This window comes from Schistocerca americana, chromosome 1 (genome assembly GCF_021461395.2).
Source record: "Schistocerca americana isolate TAMUIC-IGC-003095 chromosome 1, iqSchAmer2.1, whole genome shotgun sequence".
Taxonomy (NCBI): Eukaryota; Metazoa; Arthropoda; class Insecta; order Orthoptera; family Acrididae; genus Schistocerca; species Schistocerca americana.
The window spans coordinates 1,097,160,846-1,097,176,821 of record NC_060119.1 but is presented as its reverse complement, the minus strand read 5'-3'; the positions used below and the strand labels follow the sequence as shown (position 1 = coordinate 1,097,176,821).

The window sequence follows — 15,976 nt, the reverse complement described above, 5'->3', positions numbered from 1 at the left end:
TAACTGTTAATACATTTATTCCACTGTGAGAAAAGACAGTAAATGACTTCATGGAAAAATGTTTGTGGTGGTTTACGGAACCATGGTTGTACCCAGTACAGCATCGCTTTTTGAAAAATAATGTAAATCACTTTATCGATATGTGACTACAATGGAGTCGCTATACGTGCTTAGAGAAATGTAATTATTATTATCTTTGTATCGTAGTATACAAGATTTCATTGTCTTCTCTTGTCTTCTTCTTCTTCTTCTTCTTCTTCTTTGTCTTCGGTGCCTGGTTGTTTCTTAAGTCGCATTTAGATTACGGTCTGTAAAGAATTATTTCTACTATATGTAGTGTATTTAGAATTTCTGCTAAATATATATGCCAATATTTACTGCAGTATGTGTTTTTGTTAGTAGCAAGAAAGTTCCTTCCCTGTCTCCTTTATTTAATTAATTCCCTAACAATTAAATGTTGCCCTGGCAATTTGTAATTGCATTGTTGAAGCGACGCCATTGCTGTTAAAACTGATAAAAATCTCTTCATAGCTATTTAATTCTGAAAGTACTGAAAAGATTTAATCCTAGTAAATGTAAAGCGGCGTCTCATAATAATTCCCATTTCATTTTTGGCCAGAGGTACAGTTTCATTGAAAGGAATTATTTTAATTGTGTACGCTGACATTGCACGTAGGCAGTTGTACTGAAGCATCAAGCCTCACAAAGAAAAATATTTATTTGAATATTATGTTAAATTTGCTTAACGTGTAACATTAAAGAATGATAATTTTTTATCTATCGTGAGTAAGATGGATGTCTACACGTTCGAATACGCATGGTATTTCTGGTCATAGCGCCCTGAGAAAGTTTAGCCGTGGGTTTTAATGAACGTAAAAGAGATTTTCTTTAATCAAACATCTTCATTCCAATTTAACGGAAAATTTTTTCTCTCTTTCAAAAAAAGTAAGTTCCGCGATACCAGGCCTGCAACTCTTTGTCCGAAGCAAATTGACGGCCGCTGGAGCTTTCCTCAGGCCTCCAAAAGTACGTACGGAAGCTGCATAGGGAGAGGTAGGGACTATATGGAGCGCGTGTAAGGGCTACCCTGCGAAACTTCTGCAGAGCACTCGAAACGATGTGGTAACATGTTGGAGGGTCCACATATCCTCCATACGGTGGCGAAATCTTCCTATGCAATTTCCAGATTTTTGAAACCCTGAAGAAAGACGTTCGTGACCGTTGATTTACTTCGTAAGAATAGCTGCACGGTTACGTACTATCATTATTCCGCAAGCGGCCGCAAACATTTTTCCACGATGGTATTGATCGTCTTGTGTCACAGTGGGATAAATGTATTAACAGTTGTGGCGATTATGTTTTAAATAATAAACAGTTTACTTACCCTTTTCTGTGTGTCTCGTTTTTATTTGACTATCCCGTCAACATAGATCTGGTGTGGTGGCAAGTCTTACATGGGGTAAACTATTAGAAGAAAAATTGTTCAAATGGCTCTGGGAACTATGAGACTTAACTTTTGAGGTCATCAGTCCCCTATAGCTTCGAACTACTTAAACCTAACTAACCTAATTACATCACACACATCCATGCCCGAGGCAGCATTCGAACATGCGACCGTAGCGGTCGCGCGGTCCCAGACTGTAGCGGCTAGAACCGCTTGGCCACTCCGGCCGTCAAACTATTAGAAGAACTCAAAAGAAGTGCAAGCGACAGGCTCGACTAATACCACGAAGCACATCAGCGGCCGCTGAGCACTGCTTCCTTTATAAAATGAAATACAACGAAACCAGTAGCTTGGTGCAAAAAAATTTGTTGGGAAAAGTAACTGAGATGTCAGTGAAATAAAAACGCCGGAAAAAATTATAAGCCAAGACGTAGGTTTCGATCTAAGCAAGGCTTGGAATCCGACAATTAAGTTGGCAAGACATCGTCGACCTTCACATCCACCACAGTTGGGAAACGCTGCGAGAATGTGTGCTTCACGGAATTACAGAGAGGACTCCGATAAACAAATGACTGACAGTTAATCGTCGAAGGAGTACGGGTGCTGGGACTCGCACTCGGATATGAATAACGGAGCGGCACCAACAATGCAGTCTGACAATAGGCCAGGCAGGAAGTAAGCATTATAACACAGCTCACAGCACCTGAAGAGGGCCACTGAGTCGAGTGTCGAAACATGGAGAAAAAAAAAAAAATGAAATCAACAACTCGGCTGAACACGCGAAAGCAAACCACTACCAAACCTCAAACTCACTCACGGCAGCAGCACAACAGGGACGGGATCCAGCACTGGCAGTGAATTCTGTGCGATGTTTAGACAGCCTACCTGTAAACCCAGTGTTTATCCGTTGCGGTGTGGCGGCCGGGGGAGCAGTGGCAGCAGTTGTAGTACTGTAGTAGTAAGGCGAGCCGAGCCGCTGGTCTGTGGCGCTCCGCTTTGTGTGTTTGTATCTCGGCTCGAGGGGGCGGGGGTGTTTCCCGCGGCGGCGACGCCCGACCCGCACAAGCCGTGTTGCGGGCGTAATTACCGCCACCTGCGTGTTATCTGACCCACTTCAGCGCTCCGGAGTGCGGCCGCGCCGCCGCTGTTCAAACTTCGTTAGTCTTCGCTTCGTATGCAATTATGCGTACCCTTCACAGCCGCTTTTCTGGCGCTGCGCGTTTGTGACATCTGAATGGCGTATAGCCCCCTCGTTTGCTAATTCATTTCGTTCCAAAGTCGTGTCTCATGAACTGCAGATGTTGCTCCCAAACATTATGAAATTCTGCTATGTTCCTACCACGATTTCACAGATGCGGCCCATTTCGCCAATTTCTCTGTTTGTATTAACCCATTTATCACATGACCTCTTACATACATGGGATGGACGAAAATGTGGAAACACCGAAACACCAACACGTTGCCATATCTAACACCGTGTAGGAAACCCGTTGGCACTCAAAACAGCTTCCAGTCGTCTCATAATCACGAAATATAGATCCTGTATGGTTTTAAAGAAAATCTCAGACCATTCTTCCTGCGAAATAGCGGCTGGGTAACGATGATGAATGCAGATAACGATCACGCACCATTCTGTCCAAAGCAGGCTACAAAGGCTCAATAACATTGAGATCTGGTAACTGCGGTGCTCAGGGGAGATGCGGAAATTCAACAACGTGCTCGCAAAACCTGTCCTGGACGATGGGAGGTGTGTGGACAGGAGCCCTTCATCTTGCAACACAGCATTACCATTGGAGAGCAAATTCTGTACCATGGGATGGATCTGATGAGACAAAACGTTCATACAATCCTTGTCGGTAAAGTGACCTTGCATAGTATCTACGAGTCCATGGAATCTAACGACATGGCTGCCCATATCATCAGCGAATTCTCACCGTGTTTCACCCTTGGGACGTAAACTTTGCCTCAAGTAGGAAACAGCATGAAACAAGACTCATCCAACCAAATTACACTACTTGCCATTAAAATTGCTACACCAAGAAGAAATGCGTATGATAAACGGGTGTTCATTGGACACATATATTATAGTGGAACTGATATGTGATTACATTTTCACGAAATTTGCGTGCATAGATCTTGAGAAATCAGTACCCAGAACAACCAACCCTGGCCGTAATAACGGCCTTGATACGCCTGGGCATTGAGTCAAACAGAGCTTGGATGGCGTGTACAGTTACAGCTGCCTATGCAGCTTCAACACGATACCACAGTTCATCAAGAGTAGTGACTGGCATATTATGACGAGCCAGTTGCTCGGCCACCATTGACCAGACGTTTTGAATTGGTGAGAGATCTGGAGAATGTGTTGGCCAGAGCAGCAGTCAAACATTTTCTGTATCCAGAATGTCCCGTACAGTACCTGCAACATGCGGTCGTGCATTATCCTGCTGAAATGTAGAGTTTCGCAGGGATCGAATGAAGGGTAAAGCCACGGTTCGTAGCACATCTGAAATGTAACGTCCACTGTTCAAAGTGCCGTCAATGCGAACAAGAGGTGACCGAGACGTGTAACCAATGGCACCCCACACCATCACGCCGGGTGATACGCCAGTATGGCGATGACGAATGCACGCTTCCAATGTGCGTTCACCGAGATGTAGCCAAACACGAATGCGACAATCATGATGCTGTAAACAGATCCATTCGTGCACCCAGGTTCGTCGTTGAGTACACCATCGCAGCTACTCCTGTCTGTGATGCAGCGTCAAGGGTAACTGCAGCCATGGTCTCCGAGCTGATAGTCCATGCTGCTGCAAACGTCGTCGAACTGTTCGTACAGATGGTTCTTGTCTTGCAAACGTCCCCATCTGTTGACTCAGGGATCGTGACGTGGCTGCACGATCCGTTACATTCATGCGGATAAGATACCTATCATCTCGACTGCTAGTGATACGAGGCCGTTGGGATCCAGCACGGCGTTCCGTATTACCCTCCTGAACCTACCGATTCCATATTCTGCTAACAGTCATTGGATCTCGACCAACGCGAGCAGCAATGTCGCGATACGATAAACCGCAATCGCGATAGGCTACAATCTGACCTTTATCAAAGTTGGAAACGTGATGGTACGCATTTCTCCGGCTTACACGAGCCATCACAACAACGTTTCACCAGACAACGCCGGTCAACTGCTGTTTTTGTATGAGAAATCGGAAACTCTCCTCATGTTAGCACGTTGTAGGTGTCGCCACCGGCGCCAACCTTGTGTGAATGCTCTGAAAAGCTAATCAGTTGCATATCACAGCATCTTCTTCCCGTCGGTTAAATTTCGTGTCTGTAGCACGTCATCTTCGTGGTGTAGCAATTTTAATGGCCAGTAGTGTACTTTCTCCCATTGCTCAGTAGCGCAGGTTTTGTGGCTTCGGTGCTACGTTTTCCTGTTATGGGGCTTTCCATTACTGATGAGTGTTTTTCCCTTCTTATGGAGCTCCCTTGGTATTCATTTGGTGCTGACAGAATTCGTGAGGTCGACTTTCAGTTCCGTAGCTTCTTTTGCAACTGTCGTCCTCTTATTATTCGTCATAGCTCTCTTCAATGACCGTCTGTCATGTGCACTCAACATACACATTCGTCCACGTTGTGGCTTAGCTGATGACGTTTTTCCAATTTCCCTGCATGCTGCATAAATACGAACACGAACAGTTTTCCCACGCTCGAATTCACTTAGCTCCGACATAATGCATTCGCAACTGAAAAGACACTGGTTTGAGCGCCACCAACACTTCCAATCAGCAAGATGGATATCAGAAGACACATCTGATAGTCAGTGATGTGAGATTCAAAAGAAAAGACAGCGTTAAATATCCGGGAAACATTTCTAACTATCGCAGTAGCTGGGAAAGTGGAATTAGGGTAAGACAGGAGCTAATAGAGTTTAATTTAATCTCTCACTTATGCTAATAAACGTAGCAGTATGGTGATAGAAGTAATCATACTTCTTCAGATATCTGCTCAACCAGTAATGCTCTTTGTATATCAAGGCATCAGGAAATCAAATGAGCAGAAATTGTAACATTTTGAATAGAAACTTGTAAGAAACATTTTTGATTATGTAAGGTACTCCGAGACACACAAGGGGGGAATATAAAAAAATGAGTTTTTTTGAATAAAAATTAATGCAACGGCCTTGCCGCAGTGGATACACCGGTTCCCGTGAGATCACCGAAGTTAAGCGCTGTCGGGCGTGGTCGGCACTTGGATGGGTGATCATCCAGGCCGCCATGCGCTGTTGCCATTTTTCGGGGTAGCGGCTTCGCTGAAGAATACCATCATAGCGACCGGGAGAGCGGTGTGCTGACCCCACAGCCCCCCCCCCCTTATCCGCATCATCCATAAGGATGACACGGCGGTCGTATGGTCCCGGTAGGCCACTCGTGGCCTGAAGACGGAGTGAATAAAATTAAACAAAGGAGACCTAATTCGCAATTAGTTCGCTGAATGCTAATCCCTGATATCAGCTGTATCTGGTGAACATCTACTATTAGATAGTGACATGTAAAAATTTGTACTGGACCTGGAGTAGAACCTGGATTTCCCACTCATCGCGTGCAGTCACCTTAACCACTTTGGCTATCCGTGCATAGTCACTAAACCGAACAAACGTCCCATATGTCACACTTTCTGTTTTTATATCGTAGTCCATTGAATTCATTACGAACGCTCGCAACATTACATTCCCACAGCAGAGAGACAACAAGGAGAGGAAACTAGTGTTGTAACTGTCGAGTGTGCACCTAGGCTTTTAATACTTATAAGCACGTATGAAAAATAGACACTGTTAACAAACACAATTGTACTGAATAATCCGAAATCAATTAGCTGATTTGAGAATTCCTTGACCCCACCTGTATCGATCTGCTACCTAACAGTGACATATGAATATTTGTGCCGAGCTGGAACTCTATCGCAGACTTCCCACATAACGTGAGTGGTCGCCTCGCCTTCATCACTCCGGCTATCCATGCATACTTCCCGGACCGCCACCAACTTTCTTATCTCCGACTGTCTACATCCTTATACTGTAGCCCTCTGAAATCATCATCTGATGCTTGGCTGGCTGAAGTAGGTACGGCGACTGTGATAAGCAGCATCTGGGTTCCAGTCCCTGCCCGGTATAAATTTTCATGCATTACTGCTGTGTGTGAGCGTGTGTGTGAAGTGCGTGTGTGTGTGTGTGTGTGTGTGTGTGTGTGTGTGTGTGTGTGTGTGTGCGTGTGAATTCCTAAAGGACCAAACTGCTGAGGTCATCATTCCCCCTGAGCAGTTCTAGGTGCTTCAGCCCGGAAGCCCGGAACCACGTGGCTGCTACGGTCGCGGGTTCGAATCCTGCCTCGGGCAACTATGTTTGTAATGTCCTTAGGTTAGTTAGGTTCAAGTAGTTCTAAATCTAGGCGACTGGTGACCTCACATGTTAAGTCCTATAGTGCTTAGAGCCATTTGAACCATTTTGAATCATCGGTCGCTAGACGTACACACTAATTAAACTAGCTTTAACTATGTTATACTACGAACGACACACACAGCCATGGCCAAGGGAGGACTCGAACCTCCGGCAGGAGAGGCCGTGCAATCCGTGACAGGGCGTCTCAAATCGCGCGGCCACACCACGCGGCGATCTGTATCTAATACAGCTGTGTCAAGGAATTCGCATTCAGCGAATTAAAGTGGAATTTTTCGTACGTCTGTGTATCGTAAATAGCGTCTGTTGTTACAGAAATGCGTAAAATGGAACTTAATTGGGTAGGAGATGTAGTTAGGTTGCTAGATGGTAAGATTCAATTAGATGATGATGATGTCTGCTTCGTGGGGCGCACAACTGCGCGGTTAATAGCGCCCGTACAAGTTCACAATCATTACTGAGTCCAATCTCGCCACTTTCATGAATGATGATGAAATGATGAGGACAGCACAAACACTCAGTCCCCAGGTGGAGAAAATCCCCAACCTGGCCGGGAATCGAACGCGAGACCCCGTGATCGATGCAATGAGAGAAATGAGGTAGGCATCGAAGGAGATTAGATGACATCAATGGAATCTAAACAGCAGGAGTGGAAAAAAGCGAGAAGACACTACCACCGACCTAAAAACATAATGGAGAAGTGCAGAGGAGATTTATAGCCAGCTAGAGTGAAGCGATGGACAGTTAAGTAGAGCAAAACATGAAGACGTCGCAGTACCGAAGCTAACAAGTTTCACTGCAAATATAATAATTTACGCTTATAACGTTACACCCGTGAAAGGGGAGGAAACAACTTGTCTCTGTTTTCCTTTTATGAAACGCTGATAGGAGTTCCCTAACGGAAATGCAGTTACCCTTTGTCGAACAACGATGTCTAACGATGGCTGTTACGGGAAGCGGAAGCCGGGCTAAAAATACGGGCGGTAATTTGGGAGAAGGCGCGGCAGAAGCTGGTCCTGGTTTAGCGCGCGGTATCCGGCTTGTGCACTGCAGCAATTCGGCCTTTCGGCTAATGGGGGCCACTCTACGCGTTAAGCGCGCCCCGGCGGACTCGCCGCCACTAGCGCCGCCTCGCGTTAAACAAATTACAAACTCCAGCGGCCAACCCCCGGCCTGTAACTACTGTGCTGTCTCTCACCCGCCTGTCGCCGTCACACTTCGTGAGGGCACGAACGAACTCAGGAGGAACGGAAGCTGATTGTTGTCCGAGAGGGCGGTAATCGCGCCTCTTACGTTCATGTGTTTCCGTCCTAATCTCAGCTGCAACTACACTAACAAAGGAAGCCCACGACTTTTGGGACGCGGATTTACTGAAAACTTCGTAGACTTTTAGTACTCCATGAGAACAACAAAATGTGTAAGCAGTAGCGCTTACTTCTCAAGCGTTATTGAGAAAATCGTAAGATAATTTCGGTCGTCAAATATATACCTGTGCGTGCCCATTTCTACCACAAAGCAGCCAAGTGGTTAGCGTTCAAGCCGCTTGATCGCTGGATCGAGTCCTGTTTGTCAGTTTTTTTGATTTTTTTTATATTTTCAACACACTCATTTTCTTTACTATTTATATTACAATTGATATAATGGGAAAAATACGCGTAATCGGATGAACTTTTACTAAATTTACAATGTTATTTGGCAGTCTACAAATTTTTATTTTCACAAATAATATAATATTCGTAACTATCGACTAGTAAACGACCAAACGCATAAAATGATACTGAAAATGTGTGCCTCTCCGTGTCTTCGAAACCTTTCGTACTTAATCGAAAGAGAATGAGAAAGTTCTTCTCTTGAAGACGCAATTAAAATACATTCTATACTGCATGACCAATTATCAGCGCCGATATTTACGGAAATGCTGCGTTACGCTTGGTTTGCTTCCAAATTATCGAGTAAAAGAGGTTTTTGAAAATGTTAACGAGGTTTGTTTTTCCACGGAAAAAACTGAAAAGACATTGCGTATGCGGAAACACAGTATTTGGTCAATGCAGTGGGTGCCGTTTAACTTTATGTTTTCCATGCTTTAATGAAAAATACCATCCTACAACTTGTATTCGTAATTCTGAAAGCGACGATTAATTGTACATCTTTCGAAAGCCGTCTGTGCCGGTCAAAACTTGCAGGTAACAAGTAGTTTCGGGCTCCATCCAGGTACAAGGGATTTCTCAAATCACGGACAAGCATACATTTTCAGCATCACTTTATGCGTTTGGTCGTTTACTAGTCGATAGTTATGAATATTATATTATTTGTAATAATAAAAATTTGTAGACTGCCAAATAACATTGTAAATTTAATAAAAGTTCATCCGATTACACGTATTTTTCCCATTATATCAATTGTAATTTAAATAGTAAAGAAAATGACTGTGTTGAAAAAAAAATCGAACAGGACTCGATCCAACGATTACGGGGCTTAAACGCTAACCACTCGGCTGCCGCCGCTTCGTGGTAAAAATGGTCACTCACAGGTATATATTTGACGACCGAAATTATCTTACGATTTTCTCAATAATGCTTGAGAAGTACGCGCTACTGCTTACACATTTTGTTGTCCTCATGGAGTCCTACGAGCGTACGAAGTCTGCAGTAAATCCGCGTTCCAAACGTCGTGGCCTCCCCTTGAAAGAAATCTTTAGACACCTCAGTAAATTTGTCAGTGTGATGTCGGCTAAGCGCCCTTAGACGTACAGACACAGGCGAAATAGTTCAACAGCATTTGAATATTTTCCGTCAGGACGAGTCATACTGAGAGGAACGCGCACGAAGTAGCTTCGCCCGTACCTGCGCAGACGACGAGGCTGGGGAGGGCAAAAGGGTGTTGGTAGGGCTACGTTGCGTGAGATCAGCGCACGGCAGGGGAAGTGCAACTCAGCAACTGAATCCTCCTCACCAGAATAACTTCTACGCTACAGCTGGTGAGAAGGCAAGCGATCGAATTAAGAGGTTATGATAGTACGACCAGTAATTGGTTCAAATGGCTCTGAGCACTATGGGACTTAACATCTATGGTCATCAGTCCCCTAGAACTTAGAACTACTTAAACCTAACTAACCTAAGGACAGCACACAACACCCAGTCATCACGAGGCAGAGAAAATCCCTGACCCCGCCGGGAATCGAACCCGGGAACCCGGACCAGTAATTCGACGGGTCAGTGGCCGCAGAGTATTCAGTAAGAAAATCACCACATAAACAACTGTAACGGCTGCTTTTAACGAACGAAGACCACAGTTCAGCAAGCGACAACATACAGTACTGACACAGCCGCGTTTGGGAAGAACGGACTGGACTAGCTCAGCGCTGACAACACGAATTCGTTTCTGTGCAGGGGACAAATTTTGCATTAGCTCTAGTAACGTCGCGTTGTTGTAGAAATATGGAAGGAATGAAGAATAAGTGGTGGTTAATATATCACTGAAAGGATGGAACACAAACTCGAATTGAGCAGGAAAAAAAAGTCGACTGCCTCCTTCTCAGGCAATGTAGTTGCCTTAAGCAATTTGTAGAAACCACGAAAAGTTTGAATCTAAATGGCCAGATGGTGTTTTGAACTATATATGAAGGGACTTCTCGTGAACAGATAACGAAATGCACAATCAGGGCAAGGGAAATGGGGCAGTAGCTTCTGCAAATGAACTGAGTATGGTGGGAGCTGGCTGTTGTGGGTATACTGCTAGCCATCGTATTGCCTATGTTAAGTAGCGAGATAAATGCACCGCAACTGTCAAGCAAATCATCGATTTTACCCCGTATATGAAGAAACATTTTACGTAGGCTATCTCTACTGGTTTGGAGAAACACAGTAATCATCTTTACTGTACACTAGTTTCTCCCTCGGCTTCACCTGCACGTGAGTTTGACACGTATATTCAACACAACTCCTCGTCCCCCCTCTATGTCGCCATCTTTTCCACCCTCCATCTGCCTCAACCTCTCACTTCTGTCCATTTCCTCTCCTCTCCACCTCACCCCCACATTCTCTGTCTCTTCATCTCCTCCATCCCCTCTCTTTACCCATTTCCTCCAACACTTCCACCTAACCCTACACTCAGCCCCATCTCCCTTTCCATCTCTCCCTACCCCTCTTGCGTGTTTAGCACACTGGGCTCGCATTCTGGAGGACGACGGTTCAATCTCGCGTCTGGCCAACCTGATTTAGGTTTTCCGTGATTTCCGTAAATCGCTCCAGACAAATGCTGGGGTGGTTCCTTTGAATGGGCATGGCCGACTTCCTTCCCTGCCCTTTCGTGATCCATTGAGACCAATGACCCAATGACCCAACCCTCCCCCTCTTTCTCTTCTACCTGCCCACTACCCCTCTACACCTTCCACCAGGCTCAATTATTTTCGCTTTACTCACCCTGTCCATTTACTCCTACCCTACGCTCTGTCGAACCCACCCTCTATCAATCTGAACCTGTTCTCAGCCATGTTCAATGGCACGTGTAGCCCCTGCAATACCGTTCCATAAAAAAGGCCGATTACTACTACCACAACACATGGGGGATGCAGGGCAGCCTACATCTTGGGACCTGAGAAAACGTTTCTTGCCCTTGACATGCAGGCTGTCCTGCAAAGTAGGTTCATTTGGTAGACCGATACTGTTCCCACACAACATTCCTGTCATGCAGGGCAGCAGGAGCCAGGACGAAGTAGACCACAAAGAGCTGGTGCTCATGAGGCCTGCTGTTTCTGTGTTAAATTTGGCTGAAATCGATTCAAGGCTTTGGGAGGAGATATTGGATGTACATATAAGAATGTATACACTCTGCTTTACACATATACTAGCCTTTTCCACACAGCTTCACACATGTATTAATTCGACACATGTACACTGAACATACCTCCTCCCCATTCTCCCTCTGTCCACCTCCTTCTCCAGCATCTCTCTTTGTCCTCCTCCCCACTCTCTCTTCATATTCCCCTCCTCCCCTTCATCCTCCTCCTCCTCCTCCTCCTCCTACTACTACTACTATTACTACTAATACTACTCATGGTCCTCCCTTCATCTGTCCACCTCAACCTACCACCTGTCTCTCCATTTCGTCCTTCCCATTCTCTATGAGCTTCATCTTCTCCTCCACCTCTATTTGTCCATTTCCTCCAACCCATCTTACTGACAGTATCGTCCTACCCCTCCCTCTCACCATATCCTCCTGCCCCTCTCTCTTTCCATCGTTGCCTCCCATTCTACCTTTCCAGTTCCACAATACCCCTCTACAGCTTCCAGCTACCTCATGCATCTCCCCCTCCTGCCCTTTCTCTGCGTATTTCGCGCTCACCCTTGCTTTGTCCATCCTCTCCCCTTATCCATCTCAACCTGTCCTCAGCCATGCTCATAAATACATTTAGCCCCTACAATGCAGGTCAATAAAGCAGGATGAAACTACTCTTACAACAGATCTGTAATGCAGGGCAGGCTACATATCATCTGGGTGAAAGTAATTGATTTCCCATCGTTGTACAGGCCGCCATGCAAAGCAGGTCGATAAAGCAAGCCAATACTACCCCAACATACCATGCCTGTCATTCAGGACAGCCGACATATCAGGTCCCAACATTTAGCTTCATTGTAAAGCAGTCTTATTTGGCAGATAATATTGTTTCACCATAACATACCCCTCATGCAGGGCGATCTGTACACATGGTGCTGGGCCGGCCGAAGTGGCCGTGCAGTTCTAGGCGCTGCAGTTTGGAACCGCGAGACCGCTACGCTCGCAGATTCGAATCCTGCCTCGGGCATGGATGTGTGTGATGTCCTTAGGTTCGTTAGGTTTAACTAGTTCTAAGTTCTAGGGGACTAATGACCTCAGAAGTTGGGTCTCATAGTGCTCAGAGCCATTTGAACCATTTGAACCAGGTGCTGTAAAAAACACATTTCTGCCTGTATCTATGTTTCTATTGGAGCTGGGAGAGAGGCACATGTTAAGGTAGCAACCATCAAAATATCTGTAGCTATACCCGTAAGACCCTATATGTAGAGTACATGTTAAGGTAGCAGATATTTTGATGATTTCCACCTTAAGATGTACCCAGTTCAGTGTATTTGTATTTCCTTCCTGTTTAGCAATCTTCCTGCAAACACATCACAGAATCTGGTACCTGCATGATCATAACTACTCCAATAGATATTAGATATCGTGATTTTTCGAGAAGTATTTCTGTGTAAGACATATAAGGATTGGGAATCTAATTTACATGTAACAGAAAAGTCGAAGTGGACTACGCCTGCCTCATTTGCGCCCATGTCTCCCCGCTTCAGTACCTGACCTGCTGCCCCAGGAAAAACAACCTTTAATTGCTTCTTTGTGCCATTCACACTGGTGGCACGAACCAACCTAAAAACATACTACTTGTAATAACGAAACTAAACTCCGCCCGAACAGGACATGAAGACCCAACAGTACCTTGTCATCCTCAGCCCACAGGCATCACTGCATGCTGATACAGAGGGACATGTGGTCAACACACCACTCTCTTTCCTAGGTGCCGGTTTCTGAGACTGGAGCCACTAATTCTGAATCATGTAGCTCCTCAGTTTGCCTCAAAAGGGCTGAGTGCACCCCGCTTGCCAAACCAGATGGTCACCCATCCAAGTCCTGTCCCAGCCCAGCAGCACTTAACTTCGGTAATCTGATGGGAACTGGTATTAACACTGTGGCAAGGCCATTGGCATAACACTTGCACTAGCTATAATTATTTGTCTGCAAATGAAGTAAATACTGATATTATATTTTCAGTACACTCTTATCAGTAGTTTTAACCAAATTAGAAACATACTACTCGTAATAACTATCATTATTAGTCTACAAATGATATAAATACTGATACAACGTTTTCATTACAATGTCCTTAGTCAACATCATGAATATCTGCACTTATGCTGAGCTGAAATATACACTGCGTGACAAAAAAGTGAAGCACCTAGAAGCCATGGTCAGATGAAAAAGTAGCTTCATATATACGTACACCATCAATGAGTATGTAAATGATTAGACTTACAATCTCTGTGTCAGGTTGAATGACCTCCTGAATGCCTTTGTGTTCTTTGTGTTTAGTGTTGTTACTAGGTATTTTTGGCAATATAACTGGCGTGAATAGCGTCAGATATTGACTGATCACTATGAAGGACAAATAGATGCTATGTGGTCTTTTAAGAGAGTATTACCAACTCCTGTCTGAGTTCGAAACGGACCTAATTGTGGGTCTCCATTTGGTAGGTAGTTCGAATTGTACAATATTCAGACCTGTGTGGTATACAGACGTGGCAGTGGCCCAATGCTGAACTGCTTGGGAACTTGAAGCCACCAAGCGAGGTAGTGCAGTGGTTAGCACACTGGACTCATATATGGGAAGATGATCGTTCAAACACACGTCTGGCCATCCTAATTAAGGCTTTCTGTGATTTCTCTAAATCACTTCAGGAAAATGCTGCGATGGTACCTTTGACGACTTCCTTCCCCATCCTTCCCTATTCCGATGGCACTAATGACCTCGCTGTTTGGTCCCCTCCCCCAAATCAACCACCCAACCAAATTGAAGCCTATCACATACGACCACAACAGGGGAGGATCTCCGTGCTGCGCATCGAGTTTGTCATAACCTGTCACCCAATAACAACTGGTGGTCTCTCTGCAACAGTCTGTGTCTTCCTGCACTACTGCTAGAGGACAAGCAGCAGCCTCACAAGGTAATCACCATTCCATGCAAGGGCTGCCATTAACAACTCAAATGGCTGTGTTCAGAGTGTTGCCATGACCACAAAGCACATACTGTTGGTGAATGGCACCACTTTGTGTTCTTTGATGAATCACTGTCCAGCATTACTCCAGATGACCATCAACAACGAGAATGCCAGCGACCTGGTGAGAGGTCTCATTCTTCCAATGGTTTTGATGCTACAGTGGTGTTGCTCCTGGCATCATGGTATGGGGAGCCATCAGGTGCGATCTCAGGTCATGGCTGGTAGTGACTGAGGAAAGCCTGACGGCACAGTGGTATGTCATGGACATTCTGCGTCTTCCTGTGTTAATTCTGATGCGACAGTATCAGTGTCGCATTTTTCGACAGGACAATACTTATTCACATAGCACTTGTATCTATATACTGTCTGCCTGATGTATAGGTACTCCCATGGCCAGCATCCCCAGACGTGTTCCAGATAGAACTCGCTTGGGACCAGCTTGGAGGTCAACTTCATCCTACTGCCAGCATGCAGTGCCTAGTGTAAGCACCAGTTACAATAGTTGTGGGCTAATTTCCCTTCAAAGGGGATTCAATGGCTTCCCTCCCCAGCTGAATCATTTCCCACATCCATGCAAAGTCATAACAATTGGGACTGTACTACCAAGTACTTTGTCGGGCACTTTATAATAAAATATTCATCATTAGTTTTAGTTAACTATATTGTAATATGTTGCAACACATATTTTTCATGGAAGTGTATTAAATTTAGCCGGCAGGTGTAGCCGAGCGGTTCTAGGCGTTTCAGTCTGGAGCCGCGCGACCGCTACGGTCGCACGTTCGAATCCTGCCTCGGGCATGGATGTGTGTGATGTCCTTACGTTAGTTAGGTTTAAGTAGTTCTAAATTCTAGGGGACTGATGGCCTCAGATGTTAAGTCCCAAAGTGCTCAGAGCCATTTGAACCATTTTTGATTAAATTTATTTCTCATTCATCGGTCTGACCAAGGATTGTGACAGGATTCTTTTTACTGCAACAAAATTACCAGAACAGGAATTCCCTTTCCAGATATTTCTAATTGGATTTCCCTCTCTGCCTCACTACTGACTTGCCTGGTATATGGCTAAAAATACCCGAACTGTACAGCAGGTTAGAACCTTCCATGAGAGGAAACAAATGAAAAGTATTGTAACGCAACAAGCCGCAGCCGCAACCAAGTACCGAATCTAGGGCACTCACATATCTCTGCACCCAGCTGCAGACATGACCTGCCGACACAGCCACTTGGTAGAGGTCACGCGCACCCGCGGTTCCACTCACCATGATGAAG

General features: G+C 45.1%; 1 protein-coding gene and 1 pseudogene across 1 annotated transcript in view; one reads left to right on the top strand and one right to left on the bottom strand.

Moving 5' to 3' along the window:
* Window positions 1-15,976, bottom strand: part of LOC124550615 (GTP-binding protein Rhes-like) — a 475,888-nt gene that overhangs the window by 378,696 nt on the left and 81,216 nt on the right. The window lies entirely within an intron of this gene.
* Window positions 5,621-5,738, top strand: LOC124555140 (annotated as a pseudogene).